The following is a 14,918-nucleotide window of genomic DNA, read 5'->3' as shown; positions in this document are numbered from 1 at the left end:
GTGTGAAGGACTGGTCATACTCCCTTGGGAATATATGATTGCGGTCAAGAGGATTCCGAAGACATTTACGAGGTGGTTGCTGGAAAAGAAGTGTTTGAATAATAAAGAGAACCTGGATAAATTTTCAATTGTGCCTGGGAGGTAGAGGGGTGACCTTTTACCGTTTTAATAATCATGAGGTGCACAAAGATAAATGGGAGGTATCCTTTCCTCATGGTGGGTGATTAGAGGTGAAAACGTTTTTTTTAATATGAGTGGAGCTAAGCTTCAGAAAAAAAAACTGAGGCATACTCTTTTTAAACAGTAATGTGTTTATGTTTGAAGTGAACTTCCAAATGATGTCATGGATATGGGTGCAGATGCAAAGTTTAGAAGACATTTGGATTGGAACATGAACAAAGTTTCGGCAGATTCTGAACAGGAGGAGGCAAGTGAGAATAAGGTAGTGTGAGATAATGGTTGTAATGGAATGGTTGTACTCAAGTGCCTTTTTCTGTTCTGTATGACTCTATGCCTTATAGAGTTTTTGAGAGGACATTGAAAGAAAAGACAAAAAGAGAGCCTTTTCTTTGTTTACGTTTCCACGCTGTGGTTTTGCATTGCTTCATTTGACTGCTACGAGAATTATGGGGAAGAGAAACTGGCAATTAAACTTCTTTAGAATTGTATTGGACACTGTTGCGCGGGCGACTTATCAGAGGTAATCCATTTAGGTTACGGATCTCTGGCACAGAGTCTGTCCATATTGCTCAGAAGGTAAGGGGTGTGAGAGAGATGAGCAGAAGGTAAGGGGTGCGAGGGAGATGAGCTTAAGGTAAGGGGTGTGAGGGATATGAGCTATGGTCACTGGGGACTCCATAGCTGGGCAACATATAGGAGATTCTGTAGAAAGGAAAGAGTCTAAAAGTGGGTGTGTTGCACCACAGGAGCCAAGCGTTCGTGTTGTCGCAGATCATGTTTTTTGAAACCTGAATGGAGATGGGGAGCAATTTCAACTCTTGTTCCACGTAGTCGCCACCGAGATAGTTTGGAAAAGGGATGGTGATTTAAGGCAGAAATTCAGGGAGCTAGGGAGAAAGCCGAAAAACTAGAACAAGCAGAGTTGCTATTTCTGGTTTGTAACCCTGTGTCACGTGCTAACGAGGCGAAGAAGAGAGACAAGGGAGAGAGACGAGTTAAACGCGTGGCTACAGGGATGGTGGAGGAAGGAGGGATTCGGATACTTGGATATTTTTGTCTCATTCCAGATTATGTGGATCCAGTGAAAACGGCATGTTTTACTCCTGAAGCAGGGGGTTGCCAATATGCTGGAGGAAGCGGGCGGTATTTGCTTCATGCTCTTTGGAAGGGTTTAAACCCATTCAGCAGGTCGATGGGAAACTGAATTGTAGTTCCAGTGTTCAGGAGGGTGAGAAAAATGATTTCATAAATAACTTTAAAAAGTCGCATGAATTTCACGGCAGGGTGGAAATTGGTTGAAAGTGTGTCGATTTCAACACCAGGAGCATCTACAATAAGGCAAGGAACTTGCAGCATGGGTTTTCGATGTTGTGGCCATTTCAGACAAGTGGATCGTACAGGGATAGTCATGAACGTTGCAGGTGCCGAGGGAAATGGCATACTGTGTGAGAAATGCTGTCATCATCCAATTGCACCGAATGGGAAAAGGGATTTCCAAGCTTCTGGAACAAACAGCAGGAGAATATGAGGCCAAACTAATGTTTTGGTAAAGGATTTCCCATAGCAGCGACATGATATTCTGATGGAATGAAGAATGGGTGGAGACCCATCATTCAATGGTCATGCAACACATTGGTACCAGCAATACAGGGACAAAGGAGGTATGAGACCCTGAAGGCAGACAACAGCGTTATTATGAGCAACTCACAGGGGGATCCCAAAGTAAGGTAACTTAAGTTGAATCACAGAGCCACCTGCCCGTCAGAAATAGCAAGGTATATCGGGCAAAGACGTGGCGAAAGAGATGGCGTGGAAGTGAGAAAGTGTGGAGTGGGCGACTTTCAGATTCGTAGCACGAGTTGTGACGGAGGTGAGCCCCGTCAGATTGGAGTCGTTACAGCTGGGCAGGGCTGAAAGTGTGTTGCTGGAAAAGCGCAGCAGGTCAGGCAGCATACAAGGAACAGGAGAATCGACGTTTCGGGCATCAGCCCTTCTTCAGGAATGGCTGGGCAGAGACTGAGAACCTTGGGTTGGGGGGCGGTGAGTTATTCACTCATTTATTTACAATTACTCTTCAGTTCAAATAGCATGGTCGGTCTGTTTTGGAACCTTTTAAATGTTCGCCCTCAGAAAAGAGAAAGGGCAGGAACTCGGAGGAAGCTGGTCATTTCACTTTAGAAAATGTTGGGAACAGTTCTAAAGAGTTCCAACTTCTAATTCTCTGGTTTCAATGCGGCCTGTGATTAGCAATGCCTATTGAAAATGCTCGTGTAGCAGCTCGCTGCTGTTTAGTCAGAGTTTGGCTCTTGACCTGCAGAAAATGAAGCCATGACATTAGATCTCTGTCGAGGTGGAGCTCAAAACACCAGAAAATTTGCATCACGACTTTGTTGGTTGGATCCGCCTGTGGACATGCGGACTATAACTGCACTCAGTGTGAGTAGCGTCGCAAGCCACTATGGGAATAAAACTATCTCACTCAACGGTGAGCCGTTCCCATGTGGAACAACAACTTGAGCAAGGTGTCGAATGGAATCGTTGACTGATATTTCGAAAAGCCATATCCATTTACATCGTATTATGTTGATAAAAGCTTATTCAGCGTATGAATTACATATGTAACTACGAATGAACTCCAGAGGACAAGGGAATAAATATTTATGGAAAATATTCCTGCGTGTATTCACATTGACATCAATTAGATCAAATTCATTCAGAAATCCATCACCAACCCAACCCACCTCATTGTGTTCAGAAATCTGCCAATTTGTTTCCAATGCGGAATGGACAAACCTGTGATCGTCTGAACAAGAGTTAGTGTATTGACAATGTGTGTTCGAGAACAGAAGTTTTAAAAAGCATAATTTAAAAGGGCAGGGCCTCATCCCAGCCTTAAATGACCGACTCTGTATAAGTAATAGTAACTTAGCTTTTTAGACATACTTTGTACAGTTTTCGACTTTTGGATCTAATTTGTTAAGTTTCGCAAATACTGGTTTAATGCCTGAAATGCGTACTCCATCTCAAGGGAGATTGTTGCGAGGCAATGTTTCAGTAACTTCTTTTTTCTGTACACTGAAATTTCTCAACAGAGGCCGGTATAGCATGACCCAGATTCTGATCATTGCAAGTGCAAAACACATCACATAATTTATATTTTCTCAGAACCAGGTCTCACAGTGAAAAGGGCCTCTCACACTGTAATTGCGTCTGCCAGCCAAGAATCCCTAGCAGGATCAGATTAACTCATAGCCTATGAATTCAAACCGGCTGTACTCGTTGTAATCCATACAAGTCAATTATCTGAAGCTGTTCAGTCATAGAAAGGTCTCATAAGCAAACCCTTGGAAAAAAGCTAATTCAGTAGCAATTATTGCCTCACTTCCAAATGTAGCAGCAGGAAGATAAACTCATTTTTAACTGTAGCAAAATGAAACAGAGAGAGAGAAAAAAGAAAAAGATAGAGATAGAGAGACTTGTAGCCTGTGCCGACAAGAGGGACTGAAAGCTAAAACTAAAACTGTGATTTTGTGTGTGACCTGATACAATTATTCGCTAGTTTCCAAATAAATACAATGGCTCAGAAACTGGCATTTGTGAAGCATGATCTTTTCCTGGCATTTGTGTGGCGCGAAATGGGGTTGCCAAATATCAATTCCAGCTTAGATCATATCCAGACTTTGCTTCATTTGGGCACAGATTGCTTCAGTATGGGCAAAAAACAAAAAAAAAATGATACGCAATAAGACCTTGTTGAACTTTCGTAGGAATATTAATTAATATCTGCTAAATATGGAAATACATGTGGCGAAATCAGGCAATGATGATGTGAGCACAAGAAGTAAGTACCTTTGTCTTTGTAATGCGAGGCCTCTTGCTAAATTTATTTTGCTAGAATGGTGAGGAAATCTCTGCTTCTGAAATACTGGTTAAACACCATTGAGCACCTTCAGCTGTTGTTTCTTTTATTTGTTGTTGCATTAAACAAAATCAACATATGTGGGTGGAGTTAGGCTCACCAAGACCCAGGGCTTTCGTTCTCCCTTCAGTTTAATTTGGGGTGGGATTTGGAGAGAGATTGTAGCTGATAGACATAGGATTGTCCCCTCTCCTAAACAAAAAAAAACTTGCGTACTCTACCTGCTGCGAGAGAGTACTTTTCGGTTTTCCTTTCTCCATAACTGGAGATAGCAGACATATATATGTGTTAAAATATCTATATAAATCAGTGTTTAGGAGAATACAATACAGACAAGATCGGAAAAACCCAACAGGTTTGGCAGCATATCCTGAGTGAAACCAAAGTTAACGTTGCAGGTCCAATCACACTCTTTCAGTTCTCATACATTTTTCTGATGCTGCTACATTTGAGCAGTTGATGATTAATAGTGAAACAATGCATTTGTTTGGTTAGCCTTTAAATGAAGTTAATGTGATGCCAATTCTGTATTGTTTGCTGTATGTTACCTGTTTTGAAGTTTAAACATCGCACTTTTCCTGTGTCTGTAAATCAACAAAAGTTAGGGTCGGGGCTCTCTTCTTGATATGGTTTTAAGGGATTTGGTCCAGTTCATAACAGTTGCCGCAGCTTTAACTGGACTACCATCCTGATGTTGCAATTTAACTAAATATGCATCGGACAAAAGCTTCAAAATCTGAATGAATAACTGCGGGAAGAGAATGGAATTGGTCTAGCTCCGTGATTGAGTTCTCTACATAACTACAAATAAAACTGTAACGTTTTTAAATGATCTTTTTTTAATGTGCAGCCTCTGTAAAACAAATTATAAACAGCTCGAGAAACCCGTTATGTCTGGCAGCATCTTTTGTAGAAAGCAGAGGTAAGTTTCGAGTCCAAAGAATCTTCATTGGAACTCTCTGTAAAATAAATGGAGACAATGCAACTGACCTTTCTTTGTTGATGGATTGCTCCTTAATGAACAGCACTATGTGCGTTTTGATTAGGAAAGTTTTGACATTGAAATTATTTTGTTTTTTTATCATTTTTTGATTAATTCAAAATACGTTTTTGTAAACGATATCAAAGCCACTGAAATAACGTTTTTGCTCAAGGAAGTTGAAATAACAGTAATGATGAGATGTACATCAATGTCACTCGGAATTTATACCACGTCTATTTCAGAGGACCTTGCTGAACTATCGCATGAAGCAGATGTATATCCAAGAAATGGAACTGTCGAGGTAGAACGCATTTGCTATTCGATTCTAGCAGCTGTTGCGATCCCCAGTAAGTTCCCTTCTAAGTTGCTGATGCTGAACGTCGGAGTGAGCTTTCTTGCTGTTCTTAGTAGCAGTTCTCACTGAGTTTATCTTACACATGCTTGTTGTGCCTAAGATTTGACAAAAGGCCGTTACTCAGTTCACAATTTAACATTTGTTTTCAAACAAGACTGCATTTTATCTGCGTCGAGTTTGATTTGTTAAATACCAACATGCAGAGTAACAGTCGAAAGAAAAGGAGGGCATTATTAATTCAGCAACGTGGTATTTTTTCGTTCTCTCGGGGGTGTCTGTTACTTCAGAATTCTGTGCTTCAAAGGGTAGAGAATGAAAGTATAAAGAATGCAAACATAAAATAAAAAGAAATCATGAAAGAAAAGTTAGTATGTTGCGAAACAATGTGATGAATGTTGAGCAGGAATATTCAGAAATACTCAGGACTGTAGAGATGACGAAAAAATCTGTATCAGTAATGATATTAGCGGATCACAAAGCAGACTCTAAGGACTAAGTGTGCAACTCATTTTTTGGTATATTCCACGTGTTAATGCAATGTTGTTTTCCTTGTATGTTTGTGTTGAGAAAAGGCTTCTGGCCAAGTGTCAGGGAGCAGACAATCTCGATTTGTTACTACCTTTAATTTTATGACTCTCACGATCAGAATTAAATTATTTGAATACCTTCCGTGTGCAAGAAAGTGAGTCTGCCCATTGACTCCACATCATTCCTGCAAAATACATCCAAACTAGCGACACAAACAATGGCGTTCTTCATTTCCCATGTCTAACATATCAACAATGTACACCCTGGATATTACTGGGAATTTAGCATATCTAACCCAGCTTCTGTACGCATCTTTTTACTGTAGGAGAAAATCAGAGAATCCAGAAAAAATCCATGCAGACAGGGGAGAACATGCAAACTCCATATGGCCACCTGATAATGCAATTGAATCGCGATATCTGGCGCGTGAAGCCGCTGTGATTACCACAGAGTCACTGCGCGGCTAATAAAATATGGTGTAAATATTTTCAGGAAGAAAAATGTATTTCCGAGTCCCAATATTACAAAGATCCTTCTCTGAGGCTACTTTTACTATGATTTTGCTATGAGGAGAAAGTGAGGACTGCAGATGCTGGAGATCAGAGCTGAAAATGTGTTGCTGGAAAAGTGCAGCAGGTCAAGCAGCATCCAAGCAGCTGGAGAATCGAAGTTTCGGGCATGAGCCCTTCTTCAGAAATGAGGAAAGTGTGTCCAGCAGGCTAAGATAAAAAGGTAGGGAGGAGGGACTTGGGGGAGGGGCGTTGGAAATACGATAGGTGGAAGAAGGTCAAGGTGAAGGTGATAGGCCGGAGTGGGGTGGCGGCGGAGACGTCAGGAAGAAGATTGCAGGTTGGGAAGGCGATGCTGTGTTCGAGGGATTTGACTGTGACAAGGTGGGGGGAGGTGAAATGAGGAACCTGGAGAAATCTGAGTTTATCCCTTGTGGTTGGAGGGTTCCTAGGCGGAACATGAGGTGCTCTTCCTCCAGTCGTCGTGTTACTATGCTCTGGCGATGGAGGGGTCGAAGGACCTGCATATCCTTGGTGGAGTGAGAGGGGGAGTTGAAGTGTTGAGACACGGGGTGGTTGAGTTGGTTGGTTCAGGTATCCCAGAAGTGTTCTCTGAAACGTTCTGCAAGTAGACAGCCTGTCACCCCAAAATAGAGGAGGCCACATCGGGTGGAGCGGATGCAGTAAATGATGTGGAGGAGGTGCAGGTGAATTTGTGGCGGATATGGAAGGATCCCCTGGGGCCTTGGAGGAACGCAAAGGGGGAGGTGTGAGCGCAAGTTTTGTATTTCTTGTGGTTGCAGGGGAAGGTGCCGGGAGTGGAGGTAGGGTTGGTGGGGGGTGTGGACCTGACGAGGGAGTCACGGAGGGAGTGGTCTTTTCCGAACGCTGATAGGGGAGGTGAGGGGAAGCTGATAGGGGAGGCATGAAATACAAGGAAAGTACAATCAGATTGTTTTGTCAGCAAGGAAGAGAACAAAATTGAAAACATGCAGGGACAGAAATTGATCGGTAAGAAGGCAGGTGCGGTGTGGATACTGACCGAACATGACCAGTATCAGATTAGGAAAGCTCAAAGAATGAAAAGATCAGACAGACAGAATGGATAAAAACACAGGAAGAAGCAGTTGAATGTTTGAGCGGAGACTGTGCATTGCAAAGTTGAGGTGGAGTGCCAAAATCGCAAACGTGAGTAGCTGAGAGAGGGTCTCTGCGAGGAATGGAGTATAAATTGGAAGGACATGAAGAGATGAAATGTTACTGAGATGTTTGGAAGAAGCTGTGAAAGTAATAATCCATGCACAATAATTCATGGGAAAATCTGTGATTTGTTTCCTTTTACAATATCGTTTTATAGAGTTGATATTTCAAGTTGGCTTCACTTTCTGCAGCTTTCTTTTCTTTCCGTATGTCAGTTACTTTCATCAATGTGACACCATTGAAAAGTTTCAATTGCATTTGTGACCAAGCTAGAACAGTTTTTCATAACCCACAACTTTGAAACTGAGCGGAAATAAATGTTGTTCAAACAGAAATCGAGAAAGCAATTTCATTCCATACCAATCAGTCGTGTGGAATTATTAAACATTGTTTATGTACCTCTGGTTACTTAGACACTAACATCAAAGGCCAAGCAGATTAATGATTGATACAGATCTCGAACGATTTACTCGAAGTTCACTTTAATGAAACATTGCTGCAAAATAGCCCTTCACAGATTTCCCAAAGTGGAACAAGTACACACCGACCCACCGAAGAGTAACGCATCCAGATCCATTTATCTACTCTATTACTTTAGATTTACCACCGGATGTTTCACCGAATCTTCACATCCCTTAAAACTATGAACAACGTCGCTTGACCAATTCACCTGACGTGCACGTCTTTGGAATTTGAATGGAAGGACACTCAAACATGGTGAGAAAGTGCAAACTCCGAACAGGTTGTCGCCCTCGGCAGCAGCAAAACCCAGTTCTGTAGCGCTGTGTAGGAGCATTGCTTACCACTGAGCCACCACGCCACTGAGTTTGCTTTGTTTTACGTCGTAGGCTCACTTTTTGGAAGTGTGGTAGCACGACAGATATCGTAATCTCAGAACATTTAACAAAACTGAAAAAAAAATCAAATCCATTCACAGCAGGTTAAATTTGAGTTCATTGAAAAATATTCACTTAATGGCGGATTTTCTCCTTGTTTCCTTTAGTGGATGAAAACAGTTGGCCGACATATGATTCCGGAAGAGACAAAGTATAACACGAAATGCAGATGCTGAAATCCAAGGTAGACAACCACGACGCTTAATGAACAAAGTATGCCACGTAGCATCAGTAGATAGAGATGTCAACCTTTCAGGGTAACACTCATCCAGGCCTGGAGATTGGTGTAAGTACACCTGCAGATTAAGGAGAGCCCTCGGAGACGGGAGGAGTCTGGTGAGTTAAGGACGGGTGAATTAAAAGTGGAGGACATGACGCTGTTGCTTGTTGAGTAACAAGGCAATTGTTGATTTCTGAAAGAAATTGTTGATTAGTCGAATGGATGGGAGATGTAGAGGCCTGGGACTGGTGTTGATGGATGGGAAGGGAAGCTGTTTGAAAGTAGATAATGCAATGTTGTGTCTCCGGGCTGTCATCTCCACAGGTGGAAGATGAGGTGGGCTTTCCCACAATATGTAGTCTGATTCGCTGTGGCAAAGAACGAGGCTAAGGATGGTCACGTTGGAAAAGTAGTGTGAAATCGAATTACAATGGACAGTGGCTGGGCGATCAGGTCAGAACCGACGGGCCAAGCTAAGATGCTGAGCAAAACGTGGCCTCACTTCACGTTTGGTCGCAGCGATATATCGAGATTACTGGATACAATAAACTACTTTGGAGGAATTGCAGCTGAACATTTATCTCACCGGGAAGGTCTTTCTGGGGCCAGGAATGGAGGTGAAGGAGTGGTGGTGCCAACAGGTTTTGCTTTTCTTTTGGTCGTTGGAGAGGGCTGCTTGAGCTTCGCGGGTGTTTGTTAGGCATGTGGCTTGAAAAAAAAATGTGCAACAGAATGATACTTGCGTTATGCAGGATGACGTGGGCAGAGCAAGACACTCTTTGAAGAGCGGTCTAATTAGAATTGGCAGAAGTGTTTTAGGATGATAGGTTAGATGCGGAAACTGGTCGGATGCTACATGAGGACAATGTTGCACCTATTTTATGGCGTTTAAAGGAAATTGAGAGTAGAAAACCGGGCTTGGAGGAGGTGCGCTCGAGGGCTGTTTCGATGGCAGAGGGGTGAATAAAACGTTAATCCAAATCGGTGGACATCTGCAAAGTTTGCAAGTGGAATGTCTCCTCATCCAAGTAGATACCATGCAGTCCGAGAAATTGGCAGAATTCAGTGGGCTTCTTGCAGGGAAGAGGTGTTGTCCACGGAGCGATGAGAGTCTGTGGAGACTGTACCCAAGATCGACATGGAGATGTCAGGACACTGGGATGCGTTTTCCGAGATACACCAAGTGTGACTCCAGCAATATGACTCATTGTAAACTGTCTGGAAGCATTTGTGGGGAACGGATAAAACCTGACACATCATGATTCTTCATGCATGAACGATATATAAAATACTTGCATTCCCGTTTCAATGATTCTGAAAGACCTGCTTCTATCAAACGGTCTTCACAGCAGTTTCATAACCCTTCTTTTTTTAGAAACTGAAGGTTCGGTTCAAACGTGTTAGAATGTCTTAATTCAATTTTCGCATCCTCATGCGTTCTTGATTTGGAGATGCCGGTGTTGGACTGAGGTGTACAATTTTAAAAATCACACAACACCAGGTTACAGTCCAACAGGTTTAATTGGAGGCACACCAGCTTTCGGAACGTCGCTCCTTCATCAGGTGATGGACTATCACCTAATGAAGGAGCGACGCTCCAAAAGCTAGTGTGCTTCCAAATAAACCTGTTGGACTATAACCTGGTGTTGCGTGATTTGTAACCTCATGCATTCTGTTTTGCATACCACAGCCTCTCGTTCCACTTAACATGTCAAAAGGAATCAATTGCCAACAGTCTTGCCCAGCTTTTAAACTGGCACCAGATCTGATCTTGTACTATTGGATACACTGATTAAGAAATCACATTGTCAGTTATATACTTCTCTGCATTTTAATTCAGCCATTCAAATAGATCCCATGCATTTTTAATCATTTATGGTACTGAGTAAATGAATGTCAAGCAATAATTTGTCAAAGAAAATTCTACAGAAATAGTGACAAAAATATTGTCCTTTGTCATAGAAGGGGCGGAAAATGATAAAAATTTCAACCTAGATATTGTTAATTGCGTCTTTGAATCTCCATATAGTCAGAAAGATCAAATTATGTTTCAGTCTGTTTAAATTAAACTTGTTTTAAGCGTTATCCTGTTCGCTGAAAGTGCTCTTTGATACTGTTGGATATACGCATTGATAAAACACTTAATCCCTTGCTGACGTCACTTCATTCTACTTCAACCATTCAAAGTGATCTCGTGAATTGCTTTCTCAAGGAAATAAATGAAAAGTTCTATTTCTTTTGTACCAAAGGAAATTTAACGTAAATGGTGCCCAAGTCATTTTTTTGCCTCATTGGAGGTTCAGACAACAATCAAATTATCAAGTTGGATATGTTTATTGTGCCCTTGTCGTCGTGTCTGAACAGAAATATCTGACACTATTTTTCTGTGACTTTCAGTTAAACTCAGTAGAGTTGTCATCCTGGCCCCTCGGCAACTGTTCTTTGGACAAATGCATATTTCACTATATCCTGGTCGCTTTCACTCACCTTATACTGAGGTGGGTAGTTGCAATTTATTTCCGTGATTCATTCCTGCTTATTACACCTGCTTGTTCTCCCACGATCAGTTTGAGCTTTGCAGCCACCGTTGTATTTCTCTGGCTCACTGGGGCTGTCACCGATGATCGATTTGTGGCCATTTGATGTGAGAAGTTCGAAAACAATGCACTTCACTGAAAAGAAACAAGACTGAGGTTACAACATAGATCAGAAAGGATTACAGCGTAGTACAGGCCCTTCAGCCCTTCGTGTTGCGTCGAAAACTGAAACCCATCTAACCTACACTTTTCCATTTGCCTTCATATATTTGCATTCAATGACCATTTAAATGCCCTTAAAATTGGGGAGTCGACTACTGTTGCTGGCAGTCCGTTACACGCCCCATCTACTCTCCGAGTGAAGACACTACCTCTGATATCTGTCCTACATCAATTTCCCCTCAATTTAAAGCTACGTCACCTCATGCTAGCCATCGCCATCGAAAGAACAAGGCTCTCCCTGTCTACCCCAACTAACCCACTGGTCTTTTTATGTATCTTAATTAAGTCACCTCTCAACCATCTTCAATCTGTGGAAAATAGCCTGAAGTCACTCAAACTTTCCTCATCAGATATTCCTCCATACCAGGCAACATTCTTGGAAATCTCCTCTGAACACTTTCCAAAGCCTCCACATCCTTCCAGTAATACAGTCACCAGAAATCTACACAATACTCAAAATGCGACCACACCAGTAATTTGCGTAGCTGCATGACCTCTTGGCTCTGAAACTCAATTACTCTCCCAATAAAAGCTAATACACTGTATACTTTCTCAACTAGTCTATCAACTGGGCTGGCAACTTTCAATGGTCTATGTATCCACAGGTACACTAAGATCTCTCTGTTCATCTACAGTGCCAAGAATCTTACCATGAATCCAGTACCTGCATTCCGCTTACTCCTTCTAAAGTGAGTCAGGTCATAGTTTTCCAAATTAACCTCCATTTGCCAAAGCACAGCGCAGGTATGCAGCTTATCTATCCTCCTCTTTATCCTGCAACACTCTTCGGCACTATCCACAACTTTCCTGATCTTAGTGTCATCCGAAAATATACTAACCCATTCTTCTCCACTCTCATTCAGATCATTTGTGAAAAGGACCAACCGCAGTGGCACCAAGACAGATCATAGAGGTACATAACTAGTAACCGAACTCCAGGATGAAGACGACCTATGAACCACAACTCTTCGTCTTCTTTCAGCTAGGCAATTTCTAATCCAAATCTCTAAAGCACCCTCAATACCTCGCCTCCGTATTTTCTGGAATAGCTTACCGTGGGGAATCTTGTCAAAAATCTTACTGAAGTCCATATACACCACATCAACCATTTTACCCTCATCTAACAATTTGGTCAACTTCTCAAAGAATTCAATAAAGATTGTGAGGAACGACTACGTCTATAAAACTGTTTTGACAATAAGTAATCCGCGTATTCCTTTATTGATGATTAGAAATCCTACCTCTTCTAATCTTTTCCAACACGTTACCCACAACAGTGCAAAGGAACACCTTTCTATAATTTACAGGGTGGTCTCCACTCCGCTTCTTGAACAAGTAATCAACATTTCCTATCCCACAGTGTTCCATCACTAGTCCTGAAGACAATGACAACATTGTTCTTTCAAATGTGAGTGCACAGGGCTGTTTAGTTTTATGGTTGGCAGTGTTCTCTTGGAATGAGATGGAAACTCATCTTTGTTGATTAAGCGTCATGGATCGTAATTATCACGTTTGATTTAATGTTAACTTCCCTTATCACGTTCTTTCTTGTTTTTCTGCTCAATGTTCTGACAGTCAGACGCATTGTAAATTAGTACATGTGCTCAAGCACTGAAGCGTTGAAGAGAATCGGAACGACCAAGATTGCAGAAGTGAAGAGGATTGATTATTCTAAGTTTTAGCATATTTGATACGTTCGTGGTTTTATTGGCGACTCCGCATGTTTCTAATATGTATTTCTGAATTGCAAATTTTGATCTTCATGCCTCTGGCTCAGATCTCCACAATGTTGGAAAACGTGCTTCGGCCATGATACAGCTCTTCAGTATATTTGCCAACAATTCATTTACACTGCAAGACAGCAAAAATTCAGAAATAAGCTCAATAACAGTGTAAAACATTCACTGAAGTGCATTGTAAAATTTGTAATAGCTTGACCTTGTTTATCTTGACAGTAGGAGAAAGTGAGGACTGCAGATGCTGGAGGTCAGTGCTAAAGAATGTGTTGCTGGAAAAGCGCAGCACGTCAGGCAGTATCCAAGGACCAGGGGAATCGACGTTTCGGGCATAAGCCCTTCTTCAAGAAAGTATCTTGACAAGATTCGTACCTCGGGTGCTCGTTGTTGTGGTTCTGTTCGCCGAGCTGTGAATTTGTGTTGCAAACGTTTCGTCCCCTGTCCAGGTGACATCCTCTGTGCTTGGGACCCTCCTGTGAAGCGCTTTTGTGATCTTTCCTCCGGCATTTTTAGTGGTTTGAATCTGCTGCTTCTGGTTGTCAGGTCCAGCTCTCCGTTACAGTGGTCGGAATATTGGATCCAGGTCGATGTGCTTATTGATTGAATCTGTGGATGAGTGCCATGTCTCGAGCTATCCTTCGTAGCGACACAAACAGATGACAAGCAACATGAATTCGACTGGGACAATACTACTACTATAGGACAAGCCAAACAGAGAACAGCCACTGAATTCCCAGAGGCATGGCACTCATCCACAGATTCAATCAATGAGCACATCCATCTGGACTCAATATATATACCACTGCAACGGTCAGCTGGAACTGACTACCGGAAGCGGCAGATTCAAACCACTACAAATGCCGGAGAAAGATCACAGAAGCGGTTCACAGGAGGCTCCCAAGCACTGAGGATGTCACCTCGACAACGGACAAAACGTATGCAACACAAATTCCCAGCTCGGTGAACAGAACCACAACAAGTATCTTGAAAGTAGACTTGTTCCTGGCACGAATATGCTGATGGCAGCACTGAAAAAATGTCCAGTATAGAAAAAGCCTGAAGGTGAAAGAGCGTACACATATCACCCCAATCATTAACGGCTGCATTTTCTAAGTGAGTGACAAGTATAAGTTGATAAATACCTTGAACTCACAAGCTGTGAGTGGAACCCTGCCGAGTGGCTCCACTACTGCATGTATGGTGCGTTTACCTCTCCACTTTGGTATTGACTTCTTTTTAATATGAATACCATGCACACTTAAACAATGCATCTTCATCTCTGTGCACAACAAGCCAGTTAAAAAAAACTCATTTTCGACAATGCTATTTATTTCGTCGCTTCCTCTAACCCAGCAACAATTACATGAGTGAGAGTTACATTTGAGGCTCGAGAAAATTGGGATTCTGTATGGAGATGTGTGGAAGAGACTGATATTCTCGAACCGTGTAATGTCGAAAAGGACGATGTGCTGGACCATTTTGAAAAGCATGAGTATTCATAAATCCCGTGGGCCAGAGTGGATATACTCTGGTTTCCAGGGGAAGTGAGGTTAGACATAGTTTTTTCGGCCTTGATCTTTACTGTCCACTGGAGTCGCAACTGATGATTGACTGTGACAATAGTCCCCTTTAAG

This window comes from Chiloscyllium punctatum, chromosome 43 (assembly GCF_047496795.1).
Source record: "Chiloscyllium punctatum isolate Juve2018m chromosome 43, sChiPun1.3, whole genome shotgun sequence".
NCBI classification, from domain to species: domain Eukaryota; kingdom Metazoa; phylum Chordata; class Chondrichthyes; order Orectolobiformes; family Hemiscylliidae; genus Chiloscyllium; species Chiloscyllium punctatum.
Note: the sequence above shows the minus strand (reverse complement) of the source record.